Here is a 14,411-nt window from a genome sequence, read left to right on the forward strand (position 1 = left end):
CAAGGCTAGTGCTCTACCACTGGAGCCACAGCACCACTTCCGGCTTTTTTCTTTATGCTTATGTGGTGCTGAGGAATGGAACCCAGGGCCTCAGGCATGCAAAGCAAGTGCTCTACCACTGAGCCACCTTCCCAGCCCATCTTCTTCTTTTTTTTTAAACAAGAAGTTTATTCAAACAACAAGACACTTGACTTGAAGGGAAAACTATCTAGTATTCTTTTTTTTTTTAAAGAGTAATTTACCCCTACTTAAAGACAGATTGCCCTATATGTAACAGCTACATACAAAAAAGTTATAAAATTGTCCTTGGTTTTACAATGATAAATGAAAATTTTTTAAATTTTCTGATCAAAAAAGGATTTTTGTTGATTTTTTTCTTTTTCTTTTTTTGTTAAAACAGTGAGAGCAAAATAGCTTACTGAAATATAAAGATAAAAGCTGAATGAGCATGCCATGAATGGAGAAGGGGGATATTTTCACAGAACCAGTATTTTTCCCCATCCCATCTCCATTTGATGTCAATCAAAATATACTATTGGCCATTTAGTTTAAAAGAAACAAAAAAGAAAAAGGAAAAGCAATATGCTTGTGCCCATACACCAGTTACTTTATGTACAATAAAGGAATGGGGAAGGGGAAAATAAAAGAATAGAGAAAACTATACTGTAGTAGTCAGGATGTGGCGGACCCAAATTGCAGTTTTCTAATTAAGAATGTATTCTTGGTCTATAAGAACAAAGTTCTGAGGGCTGGGAAGGTGGCTCAGCGGTAGAGTGCATGCCTTGCAAACATGAGGCCCTGGGTTCGATTCCTCAGCACCACATAAGCAAAAAGAAAAAGCCAGAAGTGGCGCTGTGGCTCAAGTGGTAGAGTGCTAGCCTTGAGCAGAAGAGCTGAAGGACAGTGCCCAGACTCAGAATTCAGGCCCCATGACCGGCAAAAAAAAAAAAAAAGAACAAAGTTCTGGAGCAAAGTAGCAAGTTCCCTTTTTTAGTAGACACCTCCTGCTGCTGGAACACATCAATTGTATCTCCATCCTCCATTTCAACCTGTGCAGGTGTGTTTGTGTCATTGATTGGCTGCCCATCAAATCGGAATCTGATCTGCCTAATTGACAAACCCTGTGGTTCACAATAGGCTTCCATCAGTTTACTAAGTGGGGTATGCCTCTTAATCTTAAACTGCACCACAGAACCGTCCTGCCTCACCAACCTTCAAATTAAGATGATCGTTGTTCTCAGTCTTGACTCCTTCCTTGGGCTTTTTGTGGGCCATCGCAAGTGAGCGCCAGATTCTCCTCAGATGCTGCTTCATACAGGCAGCACCACAGCAGCTGGAGGCGGAGGACGCCCTTTATCTTCTTTTCTTTAATACCATCCTATGATTAGCTATCAAATGGTTCTATTTGCTCTGTTCTGTTTTCTATCTACCTGTGCTGCAAGATAAAGTCTATGCGAAGGTATGGTTTTTGTCTGTGTTGTTCCCAGGGCTTAAAACAGTACCTGGTTCTCTATAAATTCTTAATAAATATTTGAGGGGATAAATAAACGAGGTTATTTCATTTCTGACACGCTGAGGGACAGCAGGGTAGAATGTCTTCAAGCCAAGAGCTGGAAAAGTAGTAGTTTATAAGGACCAAGGTTAGACAAGAAGCATCATTTAGAGAAACAAGACCCAACATGTCAAAGAGATCATCTCAATTGGAGTTTAATAGAGAGGAATCCAGATCCCTGATCCTGAGATAAACACATAAGCCTAAGATCAGAAAGGACAATGTCAGAACTGTGGTTAAAACCCTAAAGCCTAGAGACTAGATGAAAGGTCAGAGGTTGAGCAGGGAAAGGGGATGAAAATTCTGCTTCCTTCAGTAGCCTTAAAAATTGGGGCTGGGAAGGTGGCTCAGTGGTAGAGGGCTTGCCTTGCATGCATGAGGCTCTGGATTCTATCCCTCAGTACCACATAAGCAGAGGTCAAGTGGTAGAGTGAGTGGTAGCGTTGAGTTGAAAAGTTGAGGGACAGCACCCAGGCCCAGAGTTCAGGCCTCACCACCGACAAAAAATAAAAATTGTTATGTTGCCGGGCGCTGGTGGCTCACGCCTGTAATCCTAGCTACTCAGGAGGCTGAGATCTGAGGATCGCAGTTCAAAGCCAGCCCGGGCAGGAGAGACCGTGAGACTCCTATCTCCAATAAACCACCAGAAAACCGGAAGTGGAGCTGTAGCTCAAGTGGTAGAGCGCTCGCCTTGAGCTGAAGAGCTGAGGGACAGCGCCCAGGCCCAGAGTTCAAGCCCCACGACCAACCAAAAAAAAAAAAAATTGTTATGTTTACCTAATTCACACTGAGTAGTAGCAAGCTTTGATTGACATGTGATACTTATCAGGAAAACCTTTTTTCTTTTTTTTTTTTTTGGTCAGTTGTGGGGCTTGAACTCTAGGCCTGGCACTGTCCCTCAGCTCTTTAGCTCAAGGCTAGCGCTCTACCAGTTGAGGCACAGCACCACTTCAGGTTTTCTGGTGGTTTATTGGAGATAAAAGTTTCATGGACTTTCCTTCCTGGGCTGGCTTTCAACGGCCATCCACAGTTCTCACCCTCTTGAATAGCTAGGATTACAGGTGTGAGCCACTAGCACCAGGTTTCCTCAGGGAAACTTCTAAGTGATAAGACAATAAAAATACTGGGTAAACTGGTCAAATGTAGCACCTAAAGCAGACACACCAGGTTTCCTCAGGGAAACTTCTAAGTGATAAGACAATAAAAATACTGGGTAAACTGGTCAAATGTAGCACCTAAAGCAGACACCAGTGGCTCCTCCTGAAATTCTAGATACTTAGGTGGCCGAAATCTAAGGATCAAGGTTCAAGGCAGGCCAGGCAGACAAATCGGAAAGACTCTTAACTCTAAGTCACCACCAAAAAGAGTCACAAGTGGAAAGGTGGCTCGAGTGCGTAGAATGCCAGCCGCAGCAAAACACAAAACAAACAAACAAACAAAACACACAAAAAACAAAAACTAATCAAGAAGGTAAGGCCCTGAGTTCAAGCCTCAGTACTGACATAAAAAAAAGCAAAAAACAAAAAAACCCGCAGGACTGGGAAGGTGACTCAATGGTAGAGTGCTTGCCTGCATGCAAGAGGCCCTGGGTTCAATTCCTCAGCACCACATAAGCAGAAAAAGCCAGAAGTGGCACTGTGGCTCAAGTGGTAGAGCGCTAGCCTTGAACGGAAGAGCTGAGGGACAGCGCCCAGACCCAGAGTTCAGGCCTCACGATCAACAAAAAAAACAAACCAAAACAAAACAAAAACCCACCATAAATAATCCACATACCATTTTGATTTTGGCATGCTTTTTTTTCACACTATAGAACCTGACAGATTCATTAACATTGCTAGGCATAATTTGAATCTCTGCATTTTTTTTCATATTTTAAAGAATGTCTTCGTATTCTTATTTTCTTGAAGTAGTTGTACAAGGGAATTGCCAGTTAACAAAGCAATTTATGAATACAATGCATCTTAATCAATGCCACCTCTTTCAATATTTCTATATATTTCTGACTCTTTTTGGTGGTTAATTAAAGAGTCTCTCTGATTTGTCTGCCTGGCCTGGCTTTGAACCTTGATCCTTAGATTTCAGCCTCCTAAGTATTGCAGGGGGAGCCACTGGTGTCTGCTTTAGGTGCTACATTTGACCAGTTTACCCAGTATTTTTATTTTCTTATCACTTAGAATTTTCTCTTATAAAGCTGGGTGCTGGTGGCTCACACCTGTAATCGTAGCTACTCAGGAGGCTGAGATCTGAGGATCCAGGTTCAAAGCTTGATCTCGGGGCCTGGGTGTTGTCCATGAGCTTTAGTGCTTACGGCACTCTACCACTCTACCACTTGATTTTTTTTGGTAGTTAATTGGAAATAAGAATCTCATGGGCTTTTCTGCTCAGGCTGGTTTTGAACCACAATCATTAGATCTCAGCTTTCTGAGTAGCTAGGATTATAGGCATGAGCCACCAGCACCCAGCTTCATTATATTTTTTACACATTTCACTTTTTTGAGTTGTTGTATGTTGGTTATAGGGCTTGAACTCAGGGCCTCGGCACTGTCCCTGAGCTCTTTTACTCAAGGCTAGCACTCCATCACTTTGAGCCACAGTACCAATTCTGATTTTCTGGTGGTTAACTTGAGATAAGACTCTGGCAGACTTAACTGCCAAGGCTGGATTTAAACCATAATCTTTAGATCTCAGTCTCCTGAGTAGCTAGAATTAGAAGCATGAGCCACCAGAGCCCAGCATGTTTAACATTTTATTGTGAAACAATTATAGATTTACAGTAAAATGGCAAAAGAAGAATTTCCATATACCCGATTCTCCAAATGTTGGCATTTGCTGTTTCCCTCACCTGTCTGTTCCATTATGCTTTCTCTCCAAATCATTTCTGAGTGAGCTGTAGATGCAAGAACCCTTTGTTCCTAGGCAGCTCTGTGTCCTAAGACATGACCTTATCTTAATAGGACCACAGTTTATCAAAATCTAACAAGAATCAATTAGCATCTATTCACTACTCTATTGTAACCCGCAGATCTTATTCAAATTTTAGAGATTGTCTAATGTCTTTTGGAGCATCTGGAGACTAGGCCTGCACTTTAATCCCTGCTGTGTTCAGTCACTGGCCTGGAGAGCATGAATGACGTGGTAAGTCCAAACAGCTGGAACTGTCCATCATTTCTCCCCACAGTGAGAGGGCTGAGTGGTAAATTTCCATGGCTGTCACAGGCTGCATTCTTGTGACCCAACAAGCCAAGCCAAAAGAGTCCCAGAGGTCTGTCCTAAATAGTTGGACTGTTGAGCCTAGGCTGGCAGCTGTCTGACTCTCAATCTCTTCGTAGGTCAGAAATGGGAAACCCATACCCACTTCAGCCACCATAAATCAGGCCTTCTGTTGGTTGTGGCCATGACCATTTCTGCTATAATCCTCTAAAAGTGGGAACACCAAATTTTATATCCATTGTATGCTTGCATGTTCTTTCTTTCTGTCTCTTTCTGTCTCTCTGTCTCTGTCTCTCTGTCTCTGTCTCTCTGTCTCTCTCTGTTTCTCTCTCTCTCTGTCTCTCTCTCTCTCACACACACACACACACACGCACACGCACACACACACACACACACACACACACACACACCTGCTTCGCCCAAGCACATTCAACACATTTTCTCACTTCAATTTACTTGGATGAATTTTAATAGGCATGGTACCTTTCTTTAGCATCTAATCTCACCAGGTCATAGAATTTTGGAGTTAAAAGAAATCTGAGAGGTGGTGATCTCATCTAACCTTTTCACACTGCATATCTTTTAAGATCCTTGTTTACATAATGAAGTAGCTGTGAAAGGTGATGTCACAGCAGGTGGCGGGAACTCTGAGCCCAAGTAGAAGGGGGTAAAGAGTCAGGCACCAGTGGCTCATACCTATAATCCTAGCTACTCTAGAGGCTGAGATCTGAGGATTCCGGTGTGAAGGTAGCTGAGGCAGAAAAGAAGTCTGAGACTTTTATTTGCAACTAACCACTAAAAAGCCAGGAGTAGAGCTGTGGCTTAAGTTGAAGAGCACCAGCCTTGAGTAAAAAAGACAAAGGATAGAGTCCAGGCCTAGTACCAGCATGAAAAAAAAAATAAGGAAAAGAAAAGAAGGTAGTAAAGCTGCTCCAGTAATCTCAACATTAAACATTTTTGCTATAATGTTCTCTATAGTCAAAAATCTCTCTTTGTGGTTTTGTTGTTGTTACTGTTTGATTGAGGGCATGCACTCTACCACTGAGTTACATCCCCAGCTCCCAAATGCCTCTCTGTCTCTCTGTCTGTGTCTGTGTCTGTTTGTCTGTGTCTGTTTGTCTCTCTCTCTCTCCAGTCAATACAAAAGTAACATTTACACTGCTAAAATTTTGGATGTTGCTGGGTGGAAAGAAGCCTTGATTAGTTCTACTATAAGTTCACCATTAGTTAAGTGAGAAAACTTAGGCAAAATGTTTGCATTCTGTGTGTGAGCATATATGCATGCACGCGTGTTTGCATGCCTGATTGCTGGTCCTAGGGCTTCAATTTGGGGCCTTGGAACTGTCCAAGGCTAGTGCTCTACCACTTGAGCCATAGCTCTACCTCCAGCTTTTTTTGGTGATTAATTGGAGATAAGAGTTTCCTGGATTTTCCTACCCAGCTGGCTTTGAACGATGATCCTCAGATCTCAGTCTCCTGAGGAGCTAGGGTTACAGGTGTGAGCCCCAGGCAGCCATCTTGTTTGTGATCTTTCTTCATCTCTAATTTGAGTCTGCTGTCATAGTGACTAGTTCCTGAATATTTGCGATGTCTCACATATGTAAACACTTAGAACCTGTGAGCCAGTGTTGCGGTGATGACAGTGTGAAAAGCTGAGTCTGGTACATTGGCTTCACCGTAGCAATAAACGGACTGTAAGTTACCCTGGTACTTACTGGCCTTGGAGTGTGCACTGCACGAGTTAATAAACGCTGCACTGTATCTTCCACAGAGTCTGACTGGGCGGCCAGGCTGCTTGCCTTTCCATTGTTGGCAGGAGACTAGGCCTCTGATCTTTGTACTTTGGGGACCTTTGAACCTGAAATTGCAACAAAAGAAGGGCAGTTTATTCAAGAGGCTTTACTGTGTTGCCATGGAAATGGATTTTTCCCCCAACCTTCTGCCTACACCTTTCAGTATAAAGTCACTGTGCTTAGAAGATTTTAACCGATGGAAAATGAGTTAATCTAAAGCACTCACTTCCTCTCTGGGCCTCATTTTAGAACTGTCCTTGCTGCACACCCCACTGAACCATCTCCCCTACCTTCCCCTTGAACAAATGAGACCAAGGCCATACCTGATACTGCCACCCCTAACACAGATGCTGTTGAAACCTTGAAACTCCTCAGTCCAAATAACATTGCTCTCCCACCCCACTGCATCGCACCCTGCTTCCCTCTACCCCCCACATCACGCTTTTTGCCTAACATTTAAAGAAAGCCTAGTTGTACAGGAGGTATGCCATTTTCCCTTCAGCAGGGCTGAAGAAACCTTGGTTGCCCTTCCTAGGCTTCACTTCTGAATAAACTGTTGAACTCACTTTCTGCCCTTTCTTTATCCTGATACTCTCATGACTCAGTTTCCTTACATTAACAGAAACCAGCAACTCCCCTCAAAAGCATCTGAACACCTTACCAGGACTGAGGCTTTCTGGGCTGTTCATTCAATAATTCATACAGATCCTTTCCCAGAATCTTGTGAACTGGTAGAAGTACATCTGTGAGGGATCTGTACAGAGCCCAGAAGGTCCTCAGACTATTCCTGAAAAACAAATCTAGGGTCTGAAGGAGAAGCTCTGCAGAGTATATGCATTCCAGAGGCCCTGGGTTCAATCCAATAAACAAATGTATCCTAGGACTATTCAGCAAAGAACAAAAAACTTAAACTCGGAAAAGCCGTGACATAAAAAGGCCTAGTAGTGTACATTGGAACTAAGAAAAATCACATTAGTTGGCAAGGTGGCTGTGGATTAACTTTTTTTTCAGAGAGACTTCTTCAAAAAAGAAATAAAAATGGCCAATAGACACATGAAGAGATAGTCAACATCACTGGCCATAAAAGAAATGCAAAATCAAGACAACATTGAGATTCTACCTAGAATGGCCATTATCAAGAAAATGAGCAATAGCAGATGTTGGCAGGGATGTGGCCAAAAGAGAACATTACTACACAGTTGGTGGGAATGTAAACTTGGTCAGCCACTCTGGAAAGCAGTATGGAGGTTCCTCAAAAGAGTAAACATAGAGCTTCCCTATGACCCAGCAATCCCACTCCTGGGCATTCATCCAATAGAACAAAGCCACACTAAACCTACTAGCACAACCATGTTCATTGCAGTACTGTTTACCACGGCCAAGATATGAAATCAACTCAGATGCCCCACAGTGGATAAATAGATCAAGAAAATGTGGTTATAGATACATGATGGAGTTCTATGCTTCCATCAGAAAGAGTAGCATTGCTCCATTTGTAAGGAAATGGAAAGACTTGGAAAAAAATATATTAAGTGAAGTAAGCCATACCCAAAGAAACATAAGTTGCATGGTCTCCCTCATTTGTAATAATTAGAATGTGCCTATAAATCTACAAGTAAACACAATGGATAGTAAAAGGTAAAGAATGTTTAATCTTGTTTACAATCTATAAGAAGCTAATCAAACAGGAATGCTCTTACAATCAAAGAAATTCCTTTCTTGTGTTTAATAAGTAGGGATTACTGATGCTTTGCCCTTAAGTATTATTTTTAACCTTATTATGGTTTGGGGTCAGATTACCATGTTACTCCACTGTGTCTAAAAATAACATAGGATGGAAAATGAATTGTATCAAAAACACTGTTATTCATACTTCCTGGCCATTTGGGCTACCAAATGAAGTAGAGAACTAGTGAGGTAGGTATCACCTCTGAACTTTGGACAAATTACTTCCCTGCTCTTCACTTCGAAGTCCTAATTCATCCTTCATTCCTTAGTAAAGAAAAGGAACTTTCCCAACTCTTTAGAGTTTGACTGTAGGGTAAGAAAAAGAAAGCCCAGGATCAGTTCTTCCTGAAGTGACAAACTGCTAGACAACCAAGAATAATAAGATTATATTTCAATATGTTTCAATGTGTTTAGGAAACTTCTTTTGCAGAGAGTGGTGGAGCATGTCTGTAATCTCAGCATTCAAGAGGCTGAAGCAGGAGAATCACAAGCTTGAACTAGCTGGGCTACAATACAAGATCAGGTCTCAAAAGCAAATAAATAAATAAATAAAACTTTTCTTTTGTTGGTAATTGTTTTTACCTTCCTCCCTAGGAATCCTTCTGAGAAAATTTTAAAAAAATGTTTCTGAAAAAAAAGAAGGAAGAAAGAAGAAAGAAGAAAGGAAGGACGGAAGGAAGGAAGGACGGAAGGAAGGAAGGAAGACAGGCATTAAAAAAATCTCCTCACCTATGAACCTTGTCCGGTGTATTCTAAACTCAACTATGGAGAAAAGTTCTTCCCAATTTGCAAGCATGACATGAGTGTGATTTTATGAAGTTTTAGGTAAAGAGAAACTGTTTACCTAATCCTGCATTTATGTGAGGAGTGAGTTGTCAGTGACTACATGCCATTTATTTGTTTGTTTGTTTGTTTGTTTTAGGTGGTGATGGTACTATGATTAGAACTCAGGGCTTCATATTTGTGAGGCAGGTGCCCTACTGCCTGAGCAGGCTTTTTTGCTCCGGGTTTTTTTTTTTTTTTGTCAGTCCTGGGGCCTGAACCCTGGGCCTGGGTGCTGTCCCTCAGCTCTTCAGCTCAAGGCTAGTGCTCTACCACTTGAGCCATAGTACCACTTCTGTTTTTTTCTGCTTATGTGGTGCTGAGGAATGGAACCCAGGGCCTCATGAATGCAAGGCAAGAACTCTTACCACTGAGCCACCTTCCCAGCCCCCTGCTCTGGGTATTTTTAAAATAGAGTCTCACCTTATTCCTGAACTGTAATTCCCTTATTTAGACTTCCTGCTGTAATTGAAGTAAAGGTGCCATTATCCTACATAGCTTTCTCTGTTGACAGAGTGAATTTTTTGCCTGATCTGGCCTCAAACTACAGTCCTCCTGATCTCAGTTTACAGAGTACCTAGGATTGCAGATATGAGCTACCATGCCTGGCTACATATGATTATTAATATTAATTTTGGAACACACCTGTATATATGTATAATATATGGTTCACAATTTGTTAAGCACCTGAGACAAGATTAAAACAAAGAAAACAATAACTAATAGATAAAGTTTGTTCCATAACTAAAGACCCACCTATGTTTATAAAAATTCTGTGAGTTGGGTGCCAGTGGCTCATACATGTAATCCTAAGTACTTAGGAGGTTGAGATCTGAGGATGGAGGTTTGAAGCCAGCCTTGCCAAAACCACCCAGGAGGAAAGTCTGTGAGACGCTTATCTCCAATTAAGCACCAGAAAACCAGAAGTGACTGTGGCTCAAGTGATAGAGTGCTTGCCTGGAGCTGAAGAGCTCAGGGACAGTGCCCAGGCCCAGAATTCAAGCCCCACGACTGACAAAAAACAAACAAACAAACCCAAAATGTGTCAGATTCATTGATGAAAGTGAACTATACAACTCGTGGGTGGAGATGGGAGGGAGGGAATGGGAGAGAAGGAGGGAACAGATGACACTGTATGAAAGGAAATTTATTACTTGACTCATGTAAATGTAACCCCTCTGTACATCACCTCTATAATAACAATAAAGTAAATTTAAAAAAAAGAACTTGTCAATGTAGACATAACAGAATATATGACATAACAGAAAGTTACTCTGGGGAAAAAAACATGAGTATTTGCTTCTCTTACATAACCGAAAAAAAAATTCTGTGATTCTTTGCATTCTATTGGGGAAAAGAGCAATTCTTAGATTGCTGTTTTATTTCAAGTGGCAATATATGAAGATGCTAAACTCAGTATATGTGATGGATGCTGTCTCTGTCCCAGGCATTATGCTAATCATGGACAGACATGTATGATACATCACACACACAATATATGTGTATATATATGAATATACCTGCATATATGACAAGAACATATTAACCCTGGCCCGAGGTCTGATGTCTTCTCAGAGAGGCCTTCCCTGACTCTTCCATTATGCATTTAAACCTCCCATCTGTCTTGCTCTCTCAGCCACCAACTACTTCAGTAAAAATGTTAGCCTCTCTGTAAGAGAAGCAAATACTCATGTTTATCCCCAGAGTAATTTTCTGTTATGCTATATATTCTGTTATGTCTACACTGACAAGTTCTTTTTAAAATTTACTTTATTGTTATTGTTATAGAGATGATGTACAGAGGGGTTACATTTACATGAGTCAAGTAATAAATATATTTCCTTTCATACAGTGTCATCTGTTCCCTCCTTCTCTCCCATTCCCTCCCTCCCATCTCCACCCACGAGTTGTATAGTTCACTTTCATCAATGAATCTGACACATTTTGGGTTTTTATTTTTTTTTGGTCAGTTGTGGGGCTTGAACTCTGGGCCTGGGCACTGTCCCTGAGCTCTTCAGCTCAAGGCGAGTGCTCTATCACTTGAACCACAGTACCACTTGTGGTTTTCTGGTGGTTTCCTAGGTGGTTTGGGCAGGGCTGGCTTGAAACCACTATCCTCAGATCTCAGCCTCTTGAGTGGCTAGGATTTTAGGTGTGAGCCACTGGAACCCAGCTGAGTTTGACAAGTTTTATGTTGATAAAAACTGCCAAGTTATATGGGAATACATTTTATTTGTAGGCTTTATAATGCAACAAGTAATAATGTTATTAAGAATTAAATTATATGGATACTATAAAGGATATCTGATTTTCATAGAAGGTTAACTGTAAAGCACAACTAAAAATAACATTGCAATAATGGCTCTAGCAGGAGAGAGACAAGGTCATCATCTGAACAGCCCACTTCTTGTATTGCCTGAAAATATTTCACATCATAGTTCTATAAGATACCAATGTCGAGGAAGAATGAGAAGAAAACTTGGATAGTTCACAGATCAAACTTGATGCATGGTATGTTTGAGTCACCAAAAAACACAAAATTAGGGATCTCAGAGAGTTCAGGGGGTAGTGGTATAAATGATACCATGCTTAGCTGCTTGCTAATATTTTTTTTAATGTGCAACAGAAGCCAGACACTAGTGGCTCACATCTATAATACTAGCTACTCAGGAGGCTGAGATCTGAGGATTGTAGTTTGGAGCCAGCTCAGGCAAGAAAGTCCATGAGAGAACCTGTGGCTCAAGTGGTAGAGTTCCAGCCTTGAGTGGAACATGCCAAGTTGAATGCATGAGGCCCTGAGTTCAAGTCCTACTACTACCCTTCCCCCCAACACACACAAAACTTATTCAGAGGCTCATTTTGTTAAGGTTATTTTACCAATGTATAATATCTTAGTTAGGGTTAATGGTGCTAAGAAGCTTCTTCCACCTACTCTTCCTGAGCAGTTACAGTTCTGGTCTATAAAATATCTAAGTGTTGTACATTCCAGGTCAGTTTGTAATTGTCCTGAACTGACAGTCAAGTAGGTCAAATAACCTCCCTGTCTTAGTTCCCTTTCTTTGCAGTAAGACTTGCTCTGCAAAGTGAAGGAAAACATCAATCAACTGGTTCCAGATAGCTTGACACCCCTCCCCCCACAACTGCTGGTGGCTACCATCAGGGGAGGGTCTTTGGTCTTGCCAGGATCCAGGCCAGCCTTGCTACAAGTCACTCACTCACCCATGACTACTGCCCGGGGGAGGGTCTAGGGTCTTGCCAGAACCCAGGCTAGCCTTCTTACAAACCACCATGCAGGGAAGTGTCTTGGGTCCTGACATAATTCAGGCCAGCCCTCCTGCAATCCACCATCTTGTGGCTATTATCCAGGGGAGGGTCTTCATTGTTTCAAAAACAAAACAAAAACCAAATCACCATCTGATACATTGCCAAAAGGGAGGGGAAAAAAGGGAGGGAGGGACAATACCAAACAGCTAGTCCCTGACCACGGGATGGACAGTTCGTTTCCAGGTCTGGCTGCTCCTTCTCCTGAGTGGCCTTTACTTTCTCTTTACTAAATAAACTCTTTGCAACTGTGCTCCTAGTTCCTGGTTTTCTTTCTGTATTACCAGAGAACAAGAACCCACAATGCTTGTGCATCAAAACCACACAGACTCAGGCCAGGCTGCCAGCAAAGGAATCTCCGCCGAGGCTTCCCTGTGGCCTCACATAAAGCCAAGCTCCCTAATACAGTTTGATGACCCTTTGAGATCTGGTAGGTTACCTTCTCAGCTCATCCTGGCCACTCCTCATTCGTTCTTTGTGTTTCAGGCTTTGGGCATTTTCCAGCTCTGAGGCTTGGAGAAGTTCACAGTTCTATCTCAAAGGTGCTGAGCTCTCTCTTTTTTTATTTTTAATTTTTTTCTTAGGCAAAACTAAAGGAAAGATAGGACTGTTAAATGGATAGAGATACCAAGTGGTGGGCATAATATGTGGCAAGTAACATGTAGTTCATCAGGATGCTTCTTGTTCCAATAGTGTGTTGAGCTCCTGTTCAAATGCTTCTACCCATAATGCTGTGGGTTTCTGCTCAAACACTTTTTCCCATAATGCCCTGAATGTCTACTCAACCAATGAAAAGAGCCAGGCAGTGCATGCACAAGCCACTGAGCAATCAGAGCAAAGGAGGAGGTATGGGAGGAGCCTGGTACCATAACAATGGCCTTGAAGAGGACTCCTCTAGACTCATTTTTTGAGGCCCCTCTCTTTGGACTCTTTCCACTGCTTTCTTTTCACTTTCATTTTTACTTAGTTATTGTCAGTTGTGGGGCTTGAACTCTGGGCGCTGCCCCTGAGCTCTTCAGCTCAAGGCTAGTGCTTTACCACTTGAGTCACAGGACCATTTGAGGTTTTCTGAGTGGTTTATTGGAGATAAGAGTTTCATGGACATTGCTGCCCAGGCTGGCTTTGAACCATGATCCTCAGATCTCAGCCTCCTGAGTAGCTAGGATTATAGGCATGAGCCACCAGCACCCGGCTCTTTTCACTTTCATATAAACTTGCTTTGTCTTCTCTAAACACTTTCCTGCCTTTTAATTCTTCAATGGGTGAAGAAAATAAGTGGTGGTAGATGATACCAAAGCAAAAAAAATGTTATTATGTTGTTAAAAGAAACCGTGGGCAGCCTATAACAAGGGAAATGTCACTGTATTAATGGGTTGGGGTGTTGAGATAGAATGGAGTTTACTTGGGGTTTCACTGGTTGGCTGTTTCTTTCTCATGGACCTTGCCTCTTTCCTGCATCATGATTAGAATTTCACATGTGTAGGATTTTCTTTTCCACTAAAACAAATAGAAGGTGCCTGGCATTGGTGGCTCATATCTACAATCCTAGCTACTCAGGAGGCTGAGATCTGAGGATCATAGTTCAAAGACAGCTCAGATGGGTAAGTTCCCATGAGACTCTTATCTCCAAAAACCAGGGGAAAATGGAAGTGTATCTATGGTTCAAAGTGGAAGAGCACTAGCCTGGAGCTAAAAAGTTCGGAGACAGTACTCCGGCTCTAAGTTCAAGCCCCACAACTTACAAAATTAAAAAAGTAAAAATAAAACAAGGTAAAATGTATCTAACATAAAACGTAATATTTAAACCATTTAAAAAGAGTATGATTCATAATCTTGAATAACTATCAACTCTATTCAAGTCTAGAACACTCTATCCACCCTAAAAGGAATCCTATACTCATCAGCAGTACCCCAGTTCCTCCTTTACTCTGTCTCCCAACAACAACTAAACTGTCTGTCTCCATGTACTTGTTCCATAAAATGGA

At 41.8% G+C, this 14,411-nt stretch overlaps 1 pseudogene; it reads right to left on the reverse strand.

Annotated features, from left to right (window-relative positions):
* Positions 1-1,275, reverse strand: part of LOC105988465 — a 3,371-nt pseudogene extending 2,096 nt beyond the window's left edge.
* Between the last annotated feature and the right edge of the window lie 13,136 nt (positions 1,276-14,411).

The sequence above is a fragment of the Dipodomys ordii genome, unplaced genomic scaffold, assembly GCF_000151885.1.
Source record: "Dipodomys ordii isolate 6190 unplaced genomic scaffold, Dord_2.0 Scaffold49, whole genome shotgun sequence".
Taxonomy (NCBI): domain Eukaryota; kingdom Metazoa; phylum Chordata; class Mammalia; order Rodentia; family Heteromyidae; genus Dipodomys; species Dipodomys ordii.